The 15,530-nt window shown below is 41.8% G+C and overlaps 1 protein-coding gene across 6 annotated transcripts in view; it reads left to right on the plus strand.

The window, feature by feature from the left end:
* Positions 1–1,765: 1,765 nt before the first annotated feature.
* The window catches only part of tanc2a (tetratricopeptide repeat, ankyrin repeat and coiled-coil containing 2a), a 135,828-nt gene continuing 122,063 nt past the window's right edge, over positions 1,766–15,530 (plus strand). For 4 of the 6 annotated variants that reach the window (XM_090196500.1, XM_090196502.1, XM_090196503.1 and 1 more), the window contains exon 1: positions 1,766–2,162. The gene's annotated coding sequence lies outside the window, so the exon portion shown is untranslated. Of the gene's footprint in view, positions 2,191–15,530 lie in introns of all 6 variants that reach the window. The other 2 variants (XM_090196501.1, XM_090196504.1) reach the window with 1 other exon arrangement.

Raw genomic sequence — 15,530 nt, forward strand, 5'->3', positions numbered from 1 at the left:
CAGACACCAAGAGAAATGACATTCCTATCTCTGGTTTGTGATAAGGGACTCATATATTTGCATTATGATGAGAAGATAGCACAGAAATGCAGCCCAGCCTCATCTGCATGTCTCTCTTCACCTTACCTCTGGGTGGAGGCCTTCAGAAACCGTTGCTGTTTGATCAGCCCCTAGGACTGATCCAGATGTTTTCATTCTTTCCAGAAATAAATCATTTGTCTGTCTTTTAGATCTGTAGGCTACACTTGGCACCAGGGCAAAGAGAATTTCTCTACCCTCATTATCTTATCACATTCATTCTGGTAATATATAATAGGTAAGAGGTAGTTGAATCAAAAGAAAAAGAAAATAGTTAGGAAATAGTTAGCTTAATGTTCCAACTTGTGACTGGCAAAGTAAGATCTACCTACACCTGTTGTATTCGGCGCATGTGACAAATAAAGTTTGATTTGATGGGTAAGACGATCTACATTTGTTTGATTGTACATTGTAGTGTTCCATCTCTACAGTATGTGGGTATTACAATTTGTGAGTATAATATTTCCCACACAAAGATTCACAGAGATTACACACATCTAAAGCAGGAGTAAGCAAGGTATGTGGATCTCAGACAGATATCATCATATTCGCTATGAGAAAACTCCATGACAAGTCAAAGCAAGGATGGACCAGAAGTCAAATGAATGCCTGTATCTATCAAGAGTTAGCTTTCCTAGACAAAACAAAGGTCTGAGATTGCAGCAGTGTGTGTGTCAGGCGAAGCCAGCATGACCCATTCCGAGATTGGAGACACTGGCTACGTAACCCACCAGACCTCCCTCCACCTGTGTAAATAACCTCTATTGCAATTACAGAGCAGGTTCTACGTACCTACAATACTGTTACTACAGTTATTCCGTAAATAATGTACATTTGATTGACATGACCTTGTATTTTACAGTGGGTTACTTTGACAATGCTGCATTCATAACCAAGTGGGAAGGTGAAAATGACCCGTTGTGAAGTTGTAAGTACTAATTGGATGAGTGCACATGCTTTGAACTCATTGAGTAACGCTGATTGGCTAATGGCCAACAAGCTGCATCAAGCATAAACTAAAAGTACAACTATCATGCTTGTAAACTAATTATAGTGTTCAAAAACCATATTAATAGATTGTTTTTTATAAATAATATTTTGTTGTTGCATTTAACTACCGGAAATTCTGTTATCGAGGTAGCCTAATTTTTTTAGTAGGTTACTTGAGAGGCCAGCATGTGGGAGAAGTCGGAGCGTTCAAGTGGATTTTTCCCAGTCAGTATTTGGTAAATACCAATTGTGTGCAACTGCAACCCGCAATATGGGGCATTCCTGCATGTGGGCTCTCATCTGCAAGAACGTCCCCCCCCCCTTCACTTCCGCATCCCGAACACCTGCCCTCACTTTCGTCAACAGAACTGCGGGAAAACAGTGCCCGCTGTCTACCACTGTTGTACGGCTAGCTAGCTACCATTATTGTCGCCTGTGAGGTTTATCGGCAGCTGGTATCCAACGTTATTGTGCATTAACGCCACCTACTGTTTTGGAGCGCCCCTGCCTCCCGCCTGTCCTAACTTAAAAATTGACCAATAAAAGTATAGAGAGGAGTTCCTGCAGATTCAGGAATGCCCACATGCAGGAACGCCCCCACACTATTGGCTGCAATTGCACCCTTCTAAATACCACCTTCCCACTTGTATTTGAACGCAGGATCTGAGCACCCGCCCCTCATGAATAATTCAGCAGCCCCTCCGCTTCATGCGGAGCGTTTTCAACACACACCAACATCTTCGTTGGCAATGTTTGGTTCTTCTCATGCAGTCGCGTAATGAAATAGTTCTTTCTTCTTCACTGGGTGGTTATTATTGGAGGCAAATTGAGCGCAATTCCGGGATTTTTTTCCTCCCTCAAAACCTGGAGTAGGCGGTACCTCAGTGGGAGAAGGACGGAACGATCGAACACGTCGAATCTTTACGCACGCTCGCGAAGGCTGTGTTGTGGTCCAGCTGCTTACTGGAAATCTTGCTGAAACGTTAGCTAGCCATTGCACTGACGTTTATATACGAACTGACACGGGTTTAATGGTCAGTGGGACGTTCTTGCCTCGGCTTATTTGACAGTGGAGGAGGTGAAAAAAAATCAAGGTACGTGACAGCGAATGACAATTACAAGGTAATGTTACATTTGAAACACGAAATTCGAATGCTTTGGCTGAATGACGTTAGTCCTAGCCAAATAATGTGATGTTCTTTAGCGTTCGGTGTCTGCTGTGCTGCACTGTTTTAGCTAGCTGGCGCTTGCTGTATATCCGCATCGAAGTGTCCCAATCATCTATTGTATTGCAGGTAGCTAGCAAACTAACATAGTTAGCATTCGCTATTTGACAACCATATAATTTTCGAACATGTTTTTTACTGTAGTTATATTTAGCTGGACAACCTAAAGCCACACAGTGAACAATGTGGCTCTTCCGTTTCACAAAGAAACCCCTTTTGTGTATTTTTTATTGACGAATATCCCATCGCCATACGCCTCAAACTGGCTTACTGGACATCTTTGAAGTTAGAATGACAGCTAACCCCCCCTGGCTAACGTTAGTTAAATAGAGAAGCTGTGTAACGTTATTAAGATTCATTATACCCTTGGTGAATTATACCATGGCATTTGCTGAATGACTTTCTAAACCAAATGTATAAATGCTTAATTTCTGTGCATTCAATGTCCTAGCACCAGCTTACTTTAAAATGCATGGGGGTTGTGAATGCATTACTGCCATGATGGGTTATGTGTTTCTTACATTTCCAGTGGTGACAGAACTGGGTCTGGTTTCCCAAAAGCATCTTAAAGAGAAATTTAAAAATAAAAATTAATCTTCATATTCATGATCTCTAGCACCAGACCAACATCAATATATCAAATGGCGTGTTTCTATGTTTTCTTGATGTTGAGGTGGTGCTGGAGATTATGAATTTGAACAATTTAGAAATAGCCCTTTAAGGCTAAATTCGTGGTTAGAACCTTCGTAGGAACATAGTTTAATCTCTGAGTTGTTTCCCTTCATAACGTTGCACTTGAAAACGATTAATCTAACATGCTGACCAGACCGCGTGTGTGTGTGCGCGCGCGCATGTTGATTTTTGTCCACGATCGCCAGAACGGCCTTAAAAATAATGGGACTGCCGTTTTACTGCACTAAAATTAGTTTGACCCCCATTGAAATCTTTTTTATTTCGCTACAAATCGAGATATTGATCCATTCTGACTACTACATTTGTCATCACACAGGACCACATGCTGACACAGAACTATTACCGACTGGTAGGCCTAAGGGAGGCTCACACCCTCATGCATGCTCTTTGAATGTGCACTCTTTTTACATGTGTGTGAATAGACCTAGCAGCTGAGAATGCTTCAGTAGGCTACTGTACAATCATTCTTTGACGTTCAATGATCAATTATTCACTCAAACACCTCTTTGCAACCTCTTTATTCCCAAAACTTTTCCTCAATCACTCATCTTTCTTGAAGTGACCGTTATGGATAGGCTACCTACAGTAGAGTAGTCCATGGACACAGGGACCCAATATTTGGGTTTGTTTACTAATTCTGCTAATCCCGTTTCCAAACAGCAGTCTTCAAACAGCATGGTCAAATTTCCTCATCGTGACTCCATAAATGAGCTAGCCTAAAATCAATAAGATGAGGTGAGTTTGTATTTTGGGTGAACCATCCCTCTAAACATATTAAGCCCCCTTTCTCCTACTTATAAACATTGTTGGGTCATTAATCAAATACTGTCAGACTGCCTACTGGCTAGGCTATCTTAACTAAAACACAACCCAGATTAAATAATCACAGTTGGCCAGTGCCTCCAGGGTGAGATTTTTTTATGACTGACATGTAGTAATTTCTTTGTAACTTTCATTTACGTGCTGGAGGGCAGCTGTGGAAAAGTGATTAGGGAAATGATGTGCAGTCTAGGGTTGGGGGCTTTAGCAAGGTACTTCACAGAAATAGAGCCAGCTGTCGCAGCAGACATCAGCTATGATGAACTTGTCCCAGATTGGGGTATCTGTTGAGGAAATAACAAAATCATAATTAAGTTCAGCCAATTGATTTACCGGCTGGAGTGGCTGCTTGTATCTTCATGATGAATGAGTATGGAAGGGCCTTAGCAAAACAATAGTGAATTGGGAACCCACTAGACCAAGTAAAAGGTTTTATGACATTGACTTACTTTTATTAATTCTACCTTTTAACATGCGATCAGTGTAAAGATTTTGTACAGGCTGCTGAGGGAAGCCAATTAGATCTGACCTAGATTAAATGTGACTTTGGCAAGTAGCCTACTTCCAGCAGTCCTGAGCAGTGTAATTTCTCAAAGTTGCTAGTCTTGATGCCATAGGCCTACTTGTATACTTTATTTCTTTTTCTATTTTGTATATATATATTTTTTTACACTGTTTTCTCCTCAATTTTGTGGTATCCAATTGGTAGTTAGTCTTGTCTCATCGCTGCAACTCCCGTACAGACTCGGAAAAGGCGAAGGTCGAGAGCCGTGCGACACAATGCCCAGTTAACCCGGAAGCTAGCCGCACCAATGTTTCGAAGGAAATGCCATGTATTTGGCGACAGTGTCAGCGTGTACTGCGCCCGGCCCCCCACAGGAGTCGCTAGTGCGCGATGGGACAAGGTGCGCCGCCCCATGGGTCTCCCGGTCACAGCTGACTGCGACAGAGCCTGGACTCTAACCAGGATTTCTAGTGGCACAGCCTTAGACAACTGCACCACTCTGAAGGCCCTCCTACTTGTATACTTACAGGTTTACAAGGTTACCTTAGTTATCAAAAAGAAAAGAAAGGAGGACCAATGCACTCTTCATATAATTCATTTAAATGCCTTTTATTAGTATGGCATGTTCAATAGAAACAACGTTTTTTTTTTTTTTAACCGACGCGTTTCGGCAGCATGGCCTTCGTCAGGGAGTGCTCAGGATTAGAGGTCGACCGATTAATCGGAATGGGCGATTTAATTAGGGCCGTTTTCATAACAATCGGAAATCGGTATTTTTGGACACCGGTTTGGCCAATTTGTTAATATTTTTTATTATTATAATTTTTTACACCTTTATTTAATCTTTATTTAACTAGGCAAGTCAGTTAAGAACACATTCTTATTTTCAATGACGGCCTAGGAACGGTGGGATAACTGCCTCGTTCAGGGGCAGAACGACAGATGTTCACCATGTCAGCTCGGGGGAGCCAATCTTGCAACCTTACAGTTAACTAGTCCAACGCTATAACCATCTGCCTCTCGTTGCACTCCACAAGGAGACTGCCTGTTACGCGGATGCAGTAATCCAAGGTAAGTTGCTAGCTAGCATTAAACTTATCTTAAAAAATTATCTATCATAATCACTAGTTAACTACACATGGTTGATATTACTAGTTTATCTAGCGTGTCCTGCGTTGCATATAATCTGACTGAGCATACAAGTATCTGACTGAGCGGTGGTAGGCAGCAGCAGGCTTGTAATCATTCATTCAAACAGCACTTTCGTGTGCGTTTTACCAGCAGCTCTTTGTTGTGCGTCAAGCATTGTGCTGTTTATGACTTCAAGCCTATCAACTCCCGAGATGAGGCTGGTGTAACCGAAGTGAAATGGCTAGCTAGTTAGCGGGGTGCGCGCTAATAGCGTTTCAAACGTCACTCGCTCTTAGACTTGTAATGGTTGTTCCCCTTGCTCTGCATGGGTAACGCTGCTTCGAGGGTGGCTGTTGTCGGTGTGTTCCTGGTTCGAGCCCAGGGGGAGCGAGGAGAGGGACAGAAGCGATACTGTTACACTGGCAATACTAAAGTGCCTATAAGAACATCCAATTGTCAAAGGTTAATGAAATACAAATGGTATAGAGAGAAATAGTCCTATAATTCCTATAATAACTACAACCTGAAACTTCTTACCTGGGAATATTGAAGACTCATGTTAAAAGGAATCACCAGCTTTCATATGTTCTCATGTTCTGAGCAAGGAACTTAAACGTTAGCTTTCTTACATGGCACATATTGCACTTTTACTTTCTTCTCCAACACTTTGTTTTTACATGATTTAAACCAAATTGAACATGTTTCATTATTTATTTGAGGCTAAATTGATTTTATTGATGTATTATATTAAGTTAAAATAAGTGTTAATTCATTATTGTTGTAATTGTCATTATTACGCATACATAAAAATAAAAAAAAGGCCAATTAATCGGCATCGGTTTTTTTGGTCCTCCAATAATCGGTCGACCTCTACTCAGGAAGCACCTCTCCTGCTAAGAGTGCACTACCACTAACACCTGGCTGCTACCAAGATATACCGCTATGATGGGAAAGTAAAGTCATCACAACTAAGACAGTTGTGCCAAGCAATTTAATGCATCCTTTTAAAAATGTCTGAAGCCATTTTCCAGTAGAATGTTATGAAACAATGTAAGATTTATTTCGATGTTTTTAGTACCTCCGATGCAGCCCAATCATTTAGCCTAGTAGAGTATTTGATTGATAAATGGCTTCTTTGCACAACATTATGAAGCGGGGCAATGTTATGGATTTGTCACAGCTGCTACTCTCCGTTTAGGGGAACCTTGATTATTAAACACAGTCACACAGTGTTGTCTGTCTGCAGTCAGATATGTAAATTGAAGTATGTGCTGCGTGCCTGATGAGCTGCTGTGACTCTCGCATGTAGTAAATCCCCATAACTGCCACACCTCCAATACTTAGAGGAAAACCTGAGCTGCTGCCATGCCTTTACTGCAGGGTCATTAAAGGCCATGCCATGAAGTGAAGCTGCATTCACTAACACCATCTCAATTCATCCCTTTGCTCCCAAGCCTCCCACCTCAGGTTTATCTTAGTGGCTGCCTGTTTGTCAGACTCACATGCGCACACCCACACACCCACACCTTTCTCCCTTTGCTTTGATTGGGATGAGATTATCAATGGTCACAGCTGTTTCACCTTTTGGTGTTTGCTGCAGTGATAAAATGTTTGAGAATCTGACATGCAAGTAGATTTTCCTCTTGAGTCACATTTGGAGATGGCATATTGCTGTGCTTAGCGCAGTATGACGGACTGTATGTTCGAGCAGCAGGTTTGGCTTGTCCTACTCTTCCAAAATGGGCTTTCAATATATTTGGCTGAATACTGTTATAGGACAGTCTTTCTCAGAAGTTTTCCCATTTATGTAATTTATAACAGAATGTTATTACAGAATTGGGTGCATATGCATCCAAACTATGGAAAGACGATTGATGTCTCTCCTTAAAAATGTTTGTGTGGAATCACAATAAAGGGATTGTAACCATCAACATAACCTAAAGAGGTCCTTCAAGTTCAAAAAGCAGCAAGTTGTTGTAAGTGACTTTTTTTGTAGTTGAATCCAGGCCAACTTGTGAGACAGCCTGACCCCCTGACTCTCAATTACCCACAACCTCCTACAGGTGGGTTCTCTGCTGTCGCCTGGCTCTTATCTCCATGCTCAACTTTACTTCCTACAGGACACTGTTCAGCTGGCCCCATAGACAGAGTGGGAAGGGGGGGGGGGGGGTTTTGGCGTCTGGCACTTTTTTTCTCTCTAGTCTAGGGCTATGCAGCATGCATTCCTGTGGGCTAGATTTAATTGTCAGTGCCACTCAACTAGTGCTAATAATAAGGAGACTAACGAGGAGGCTAAAAGTTCCTGTTGAGACCACACATCAGGGTCAGTAATGCTTTGTTTTCTTTGTGTGTGTGTGTGTGCGTGCATGTCTTCCGTTTGTTGTTTTATGTGGGCCAACGTCGATCTGGTTCCAAGATACCAACAGTCACGACTTTTGGTTACAATGCCTTATTATTTCCTGATATCGAATCCTGAGTCACCATCCTGAGTGAGAGAGAGAATGTTTGGATTATTTGGGGTTACTAAAGCACAGACCAATACCCCTCCCATATAATAATATGATAAGAACAGGCCCTAGTCAACCAAACACGGTTTCTTGTTTCAATCGCCAAAGATTTTTATGTTGCCACACAGTCAAGGTGGCATTTCTCAGTAGTAGAGATGACCAGGGATGTTCTCTTGATAAGTGCATGAATTGGAAAATGTTCTGTCCTGCTTAAGCATTCAAAATGTAAAGAGTACTTTTGGGTGTCAGGGAAAATGTATGGAGTAAAAAGTACATTATTTTCTTTAGGAATGTAGTGAAGTAAAAGTTGTCAACATTTTACTTGGGGGTCATGTTGTGGACTTCAAGAGAATGCTGAGTTACCTTGCATGTTGACATATGTAGTTCTATTGTATCCTCTCCTTTCTCAGTAAGCAATATCAAAAGAACTTGATTTGAAAAAGTGTTGACTTGCACCATAAGAGCTCAGCTGAATGATGGGGGGAAAATAATTCAGCTAGCGTCAGACAACCAAGTCTCTGGTGCAGTACAATTTGTTTTTAGCAAGAGTGAAAGAAATACATCCCTCTATTTATTTTTCTGTCCCACAGCAGTTTAATTTAAATGGACCACTGAACAATACTGTCTACACTACAACAAGCAATGTGTCACCTGCTTTCAGAGGGGAAAAACAGCTGTGAATGCAGCCGTTTTCACTGGACTGCAGCGTTTCCCTAATGGAATGGATTTTTAAATTCTCATAAATGTTATCAGTGAGGGATGACCGCAGTCACTCCAGGAAGCGGCCCTTGTCACCGCACATCATCAGGAGGCCAGTGTGATTCAACCATGTCGAGGTGACAAGACTGCCGGCTCCATCATGGAATTAGCCTAATTTACATCAGCTCAAACGTTCACATCTTTCAGTTTGCCAAATGATCTGTTTGCTTATATTCTACTTTTTGAGACCAATTTCATCCAAATCTCCTCATTAACAAAGCCATAATTGTTCCCCTTTTGTCTTTTTTACATGTTAAAATGAAGCCGACTCAGGATTAGAAAATAAACGGTAGTGTCATCTGGCGTATGTTGCACCTAGCACTGCAGGTAGACTGAAGAGGAGTATCTTACAGATCCTTTCTGGCAACCTCACCTTCAGGTTTATTCAGTCTCTAGCTCAGACTTCCAGGACTCCACTGAAGTCCCAGTACATGTCATCTCCAATGGAGCGTGCCACCAGAGCCTTCTGATCTGATCAGATGGCTGTTTTGAACCCATTCCTCCCTCTTCTATTCCCCTCGGAGGCCATCATCTCGTTCCCGCCATCCATGCATTGGTGCCACCTCGTCTTCAGAGACCTCGCACATATATTGAACAAAGATATGATTGCAACAATTTCAATGATTTTACTGAGTTACAGTTCATATAAGGAAATCAGTCCTTTGAAATACTATACATGTACAGTGGGGCAAAAAAGTATTTAGTCAGCCACCAATTGTGCAAGTTCTCTCACTTAAAAAGATATGAGGCCTGTAATTTTCATCATAGGTACACTTCAACTATGACAGACAAAATGAGAATTTATTTGCAAATTATGGTGGAAAATAAGTATTTGGTCACCTACAAACAAGCAAGATTTCTGGCTCTCACAGACCTGTAACTTCTTCTTTAAGAGGCTCCTCTGTCCTCCTGGTTACCTGTATTAATGGCACCTGTTTGAACTTGTTATCAGTATAAAAGACACCTGTCCACAACCTCAAACAGTCACACTCCAAACTCCACTATGGCCAAGACCAAAGAGCTGTCAAAGGACACCAGAAACAAAATTGTAGACCTGCACCAGGCTGGGAAGACTGGATCTGCAATAGGTAAGCAGCTTGGTTTGAAAAAATCAACTGTGAGAGCAATTATTAGGAAATGGAAGACATACAAGACCACTGATAATCTCCCTCGATCTGGGGCTCCACGCAAGATCTCACCCCGTGGGGTCAAAATGATCACAAGAACGGTGAGCAAAAATCCCAGAACCACACGGGGGGACCTAGTGAATGACCTGCAGAGAGCTGGGACCAAAGTAACAAAGCCTACCATCAGTAACACACTACGCCACCAGGGACTCAAATCCTGCAGTGCCAGACGTGTCCCCCTGCTTAAGCCAGTACATGTCCAGGCCCGTCTGAAGTTTGCTAGAGAGCATTTGGATGATCCAGAAGAAGATTGGGAGAATGTCATATGGTCAGATGAAAACAAAATATAACTTTTTGGTAAAAACTTAACTTGTCGTGTTTGGCGGATAAAGAATGCTGAGTTGCATCCAAAGAACACCATACTGTGAAGCATGGGGGTGGAAACATCATGCTTTGGGGCTGTTTTTCTGCAAAGGGACCAGGACAACTGATCGGTGTAAAGGAAAGAATGAATGGGGCCATGTATCGTGAGATTTTGAGTGAAAACCTCCTTCCATCAGCAAGGGCATTGAAGACATCACTGCTCTAGAGGAGATCTGCATGGAGGAATGGGCCAAAATACCAGCAACAGTGTGTGAAAACCTTGTGAAGACTTACAGAAAACGTTTGACCTCTGTCATTGCCAACAAAGGGTATATAACAAAGTATTGAGAAACTTTTGTTATTGACCAAATACTTATTTCCACCATAATTTGCAAATAAATGCATTAAAAAATCCTACAATGTGATTTTCTGGAATTTTTTTTCTCATTTTGTCTGTCATAGTTGAAGTGTACCTATGATGAAAATTACAGGCCTCTGTCATCTTTTTAAGTGGGAGAACGTGCACAATTGGTGGCTGACTAAATACTTTTTTGCTCCACTGTACATGTAGTCTTTGTGGTGGAAGCAGTTCAGGAACCTTTTGGAAGAGGTGTTGTCGTGCCCTCTTCGTCTGTGTTTTTGTGTTTGAACCATGCTAGATCCTTAGTGATGTGGACACCGAGGAACTTGAAGCTCTCCACTGTCGACTTTTGTATCAACATGACTACTTCCTCTCTGAATTGTTTTATTTCATTAGAGAATGACATCCTAGCTGAAGTCCTGCGTTTTCTCACACCAGAAAGAAATGGCTAATATGACTATTTATATCTCTAATGATACCTCAAGTTAATCTGGCTCCAGCTTGTGAGTAAAGAAAGACTGGGGTTACTATTTCTTAGCTCAATTGCAGCCACTGTTTCAATGGAAATGGTCCTGCAGAGCCACTATCTGAACTCAATACAAAGAAGTCTGAGGGAAGAACAAAAGGGACGGGTCTTAAATTGTCCTCATCGGTCTAAGTTGTTACATTGGACAGTACCCTACGTTTTCTTTTACCAGACATATTGCTTTCACCTATGAACACATTTGCCCGTGGGGGTACAGATTGTGGTTTGCATGGTGGTTGGCATTGACGTATTTGAATATGTCGCTTGACCAGATAGGCTATGTTGGATATTATTTAAAAAATTACTGGAGTGCTTAGAATTTGCTTCTAGATGTATATTGGCCTAGCCTACATTTAAAATTGAAGCACTTCAGTGCCTTCCTTTCCCCCTGCACTTGAAAATACAGCCTCTCCATGGCTCTGAATTACTTCCATTTGAAAAGCTGATTTATAGATAATCTGTCATTGATTTCAGAACATCATGCACCAGGTAAGGCTGTGTGTGGCACTTTTTTGTGTGTTTTTGTTTTGTTTGAGGCTCCGCTTCCTGGTAGAACCAATCAAGACTGACCATTTAAAGAGCAATCTTTCACAATGCAAGTGCATTCATGTGTCTGGAGTTTACACTAATCTGTAATGATTGGTCGTACTCAGTATGAGAACACAATCAGTTTTGAATGCTGTTCTAGAGAAGCATCTAATCCAATAACCTATTTATCTTTTGTGTGTAAGTTTCAACCTCTATCTCCATTTGTAAATATGTTCTCCAAATGGGTAATTATGAGCTCAAGTATTGATTCTTTCATCTGCACCTCTTTTATACTCTCTGACAGATAGGCCTAAACAGCAAGCATTTAGCCCATGTTTGTTGGTTTTTGTGGTTTTCGAAATCTGAGCTTTTCGACCTTCACCCGACTTTACATCCCCTTCAACCTTTTCCTGAAGTAACAAAATACAAAACACTCCTCAAGACTACCATGGTTTATTTTCCCCTCCAATTTTATAGAGTAGACCCTGAATATCTTTTTTCAAATCAAATTTTATTGGTCGTGTACACATATTTTGCAGATGTTATTGCAGGTGTGGCGAAATGCTTATGTTTCTCGCTCCAACAGTGAAGTAATATTTAACAATACAAAACAATACACACAGTTTCAAAACACTGTCCGGAATATAAATATACTCTTTCCATGACATAGACTGACCAGGTGAATCCAGGTGTAAGCTATGGTCCCTTTATTGATGTCACCTGTTAAATCCACTTAAATCTGTGTAGATGAAGGGGAGGAGACAGGTTAAAGAAGGATTTTTAAGCCTTGAGACAATTGAGACATGGATTGTGTATGTGTGCCATTCAGAGGGTGAATGGGCAAGACAAAAGATTCAAGTGCTTTTGAAAGGGGTTCGGTAGTAGGTGCCAGGCACCCGGGTTTGAATCTGTCAAGAACTGCAATGCTGCTGGGTTTTTCACACTCAACCGTTTCCGTGTGTATCAAGAATGGTCTACCACCCAAAGGACGTTAGTCTACATCCCTGTGGACCGCTGTGGACCGCTTTCGACACCTTGTAGAGTCCATGCCTCGATGAATTGAGGCTGTTTTGAGGGCAAAAGGGGGTGCAACTCAATATTAGGATGGTGTTCCTAATGTTTTGTACACTCAGTGTGTACAGTTGAAGTCGGAAGTTTACATTCACCTTAGCCAAATACATTTAAACTCACAATTCCTGACATTTTAATCCTAGTAAAAATTCCATGTCTTAGGTCAGTTAGGATCACCACTTTATTTTAAGAATATGAAATGTCAGAATAATAGTAGAGAATTATTTATTTCAGCTTTTATTTCTTTCATCACATTCCCAGTGGGTCAGAAGTTTACATACACTGAATTGGTATTTGGTAGCATTGCCTTTAAATTGTGTAACTTGGGTCAAATGTTTCGTGTAGCCTTCTACAAGCTTCCCACAATAAGGTGGGTGAATTTTGGCCCATTCCTCCTGACAGAGCTGGTGTAACTGAGTCAGGTTGTAGGCTTCCTTGCTCGCACATGCTTTTTTAGTTCTGCCCACATATTTTCTATAGGATTGAGGTCAGGGCTTTGTGATGGCCGCTCCCAATACCTTGACTTTGTTGTCCTTAAGTTTGGAAGTATGCTTGGGGTCATTGTCCATTTGGAAGACCCATTTGCGACCAAGCTTTCACTTCCTGACTGATGTCTTGAGATTTTGCTTCAATATATCCACATAATTTTCCTTCCTCATGTTGCCATCAATATTGTGAAGTGCACCATTCCCTCTTGCAACAAAGCACCCCACAACATGATGCTGCCACCCCCGTGCTTCACGGTTGGGATGGTGTTCTTCAGCTTGCAAGCCTCCCCCTTTTTCCTCCAAACATAACGATGGTCATTATGGCCAAACAGTTCTATTTTTGTTTCATCGGACCAGAGAACATTTCTCCAAAAAGTACAATCTTTGTCCCCATGTGCAGTTTCAAACTGTAGTCTGTTTTTTTATGGCGGTTTTGGAGCAGTGGCTTCTTCCTTGCTGAGCGGCCTTTTAGGTTATGTCGAATTTTCAACTGATTTTACTGTGGCTATAGATACTTTTGTACCTGTTTCCTCCAGCATCTTCACAAGGTCCTTTGCTGTTGTTCTGGGATTGATTTGCACTTTTCGCACCAAAGTACGTTCATTTCTAGGAGACATAGCACGTCTCCTTGCTGAGTGGTATGATGGCTGCGTGGTCCAATGGTGTTTATACTTGCGTGCTATGGTTTGTACAGATGAACGTGGTACCTTCAGGCGTTTGGAAATTGCTCCCAAGGATGAACCAGACTTGTGGAGGTCTACGATTTTTTTCCTGAGGTCTTGGCTGATTTATTTTGATTTTCCCATGATGTCAAGCAAAGAGGCACTGAGTTTGAAGGTAGGCCTTTAAGTACATCCCCAGGTACACCTCCAATAGGCTAATTGACATCCTTTGAGTCAATCAGAAGCTTCTAAAGTCATGACATCATTTTCTGGATTTTTCCAATCTGTTTAATGGCACAGTCAACTTACTGTATGTAAACTTCTGACCCACTGGAATTGTGACAATTTGTGTCATGCACACAGTAGATGTCCTAACCAACATGCCAAAACTATAGTTTGTTTACAAGAAATTTGTGTAGTTGTTGAAAAACAAGTTTTAATGACTCCAACCTAAGTGTATGTAAACTTCCGACTTCAACTGTATGTAGATAATGGTGTGTACGCACAGTGTATGAGTAGAAAAGGTGTGTACTGAAGTAGTTATATAGGATGAGTGTTTTATCACTAGACATCTGTTTCCTTTTGCAGATAATCAGAAACTGACATGATCCCCAAACAGACAGTTGTTACAGTTTTCGGTAGCACCGTCCGTCCAGGTATCTGCTTTAGTGGTCCCCTGCAGGATTGAGTTGTAAAGAGCAGGGCTTGACGATACGTCTCTATATTACGGCATACGCTGCGCTATGCTAGACACAGTGTACACATGGGATTCTTTTCTGTTTCATGAAGGAAAACCATATCATAGTGCTGAAGACTGGATAGAGATAAAATGGCTTCAAATCAGGTTCATTGAGTGGATGTGCCACCAAGCCATCCTGTTTTAAGGTTTAATGCCTCACATGGACATAGAACTTAATTGCTTTATACGGCGGCCTTGAGAAAGAGGACACCACATTTAGCCCATTACCCTGCATAAAATGGATGATTTTGCCTTCTTTATTTTCTCCCACATCTACATAATGTGACCATTTGTGCGTGGTGCTAGGCGATGGCCTTTTGTTATGCATTAGGCTAACACAGTGCTATTGCTACCTCGGATTGTGTCCATATACACTGGTAACCCGCAGTGACCACTGCTCCCCATTCCCTGCCCTCATTACAGAGGTAATAGAATCCGCCTCTGTCCCCTGAGCACACAGCCTTCCATACGTTTCTCATCAGCTCATTCCCACCAAGCCTTCCATAAGCCTCCAGTGATCATTGACTTTGAACTACCTCCAACGAGCCCATGTGATCAGCACGGGCCTGTTTATTATGCAGGTTTATGGGGGAGTGAGCTCCACCACGTCCCCATTCTGTCGCTTCCGCTGGAGACGGAAGGAAAAAAGGAGACAATCTACTATAAATTCAGAGTAGAGGGAGGATCTGGGCTCTTTCAGAAGCCTTTGTTTTTCATTGCTGCATTTCTCTCTTCATACCATCTATACCTAACACTAGATTACAGAAGAGTGCTGATTTTAATCTAGGCTATATAACTGCTATTGCTAAAGCGTCTCCACTGTTTGTCTATATAAACGGAGGAAAGCCAGCCAGTTCTGTATCTCCTACTGGTGGAGTGGAGCAGTGACCTCCCACTGGGGCTGGTGGATTCCTGCACTCTGCTGTATCATTAATGAGATTGTAGCAGAGAAAGGGC

This window comes from Oncorhynchus mykiss, chromosome 13 (assembly GCF_057628025.1).
Source record: "Oncorhynchus mykiss isolate SJ-2025 chromosome 13, ASM5762802v1, whole genome shotgun sequence".
In the NCBI taxonomy this organism is placed as follows: domain Eukaryota; kingdom Metazoa; phylum Chordata; class Actinopteri; order Salmoniformes; family Salmonidae; genus Oncorhynchus; species Oncorhynchus mykiss.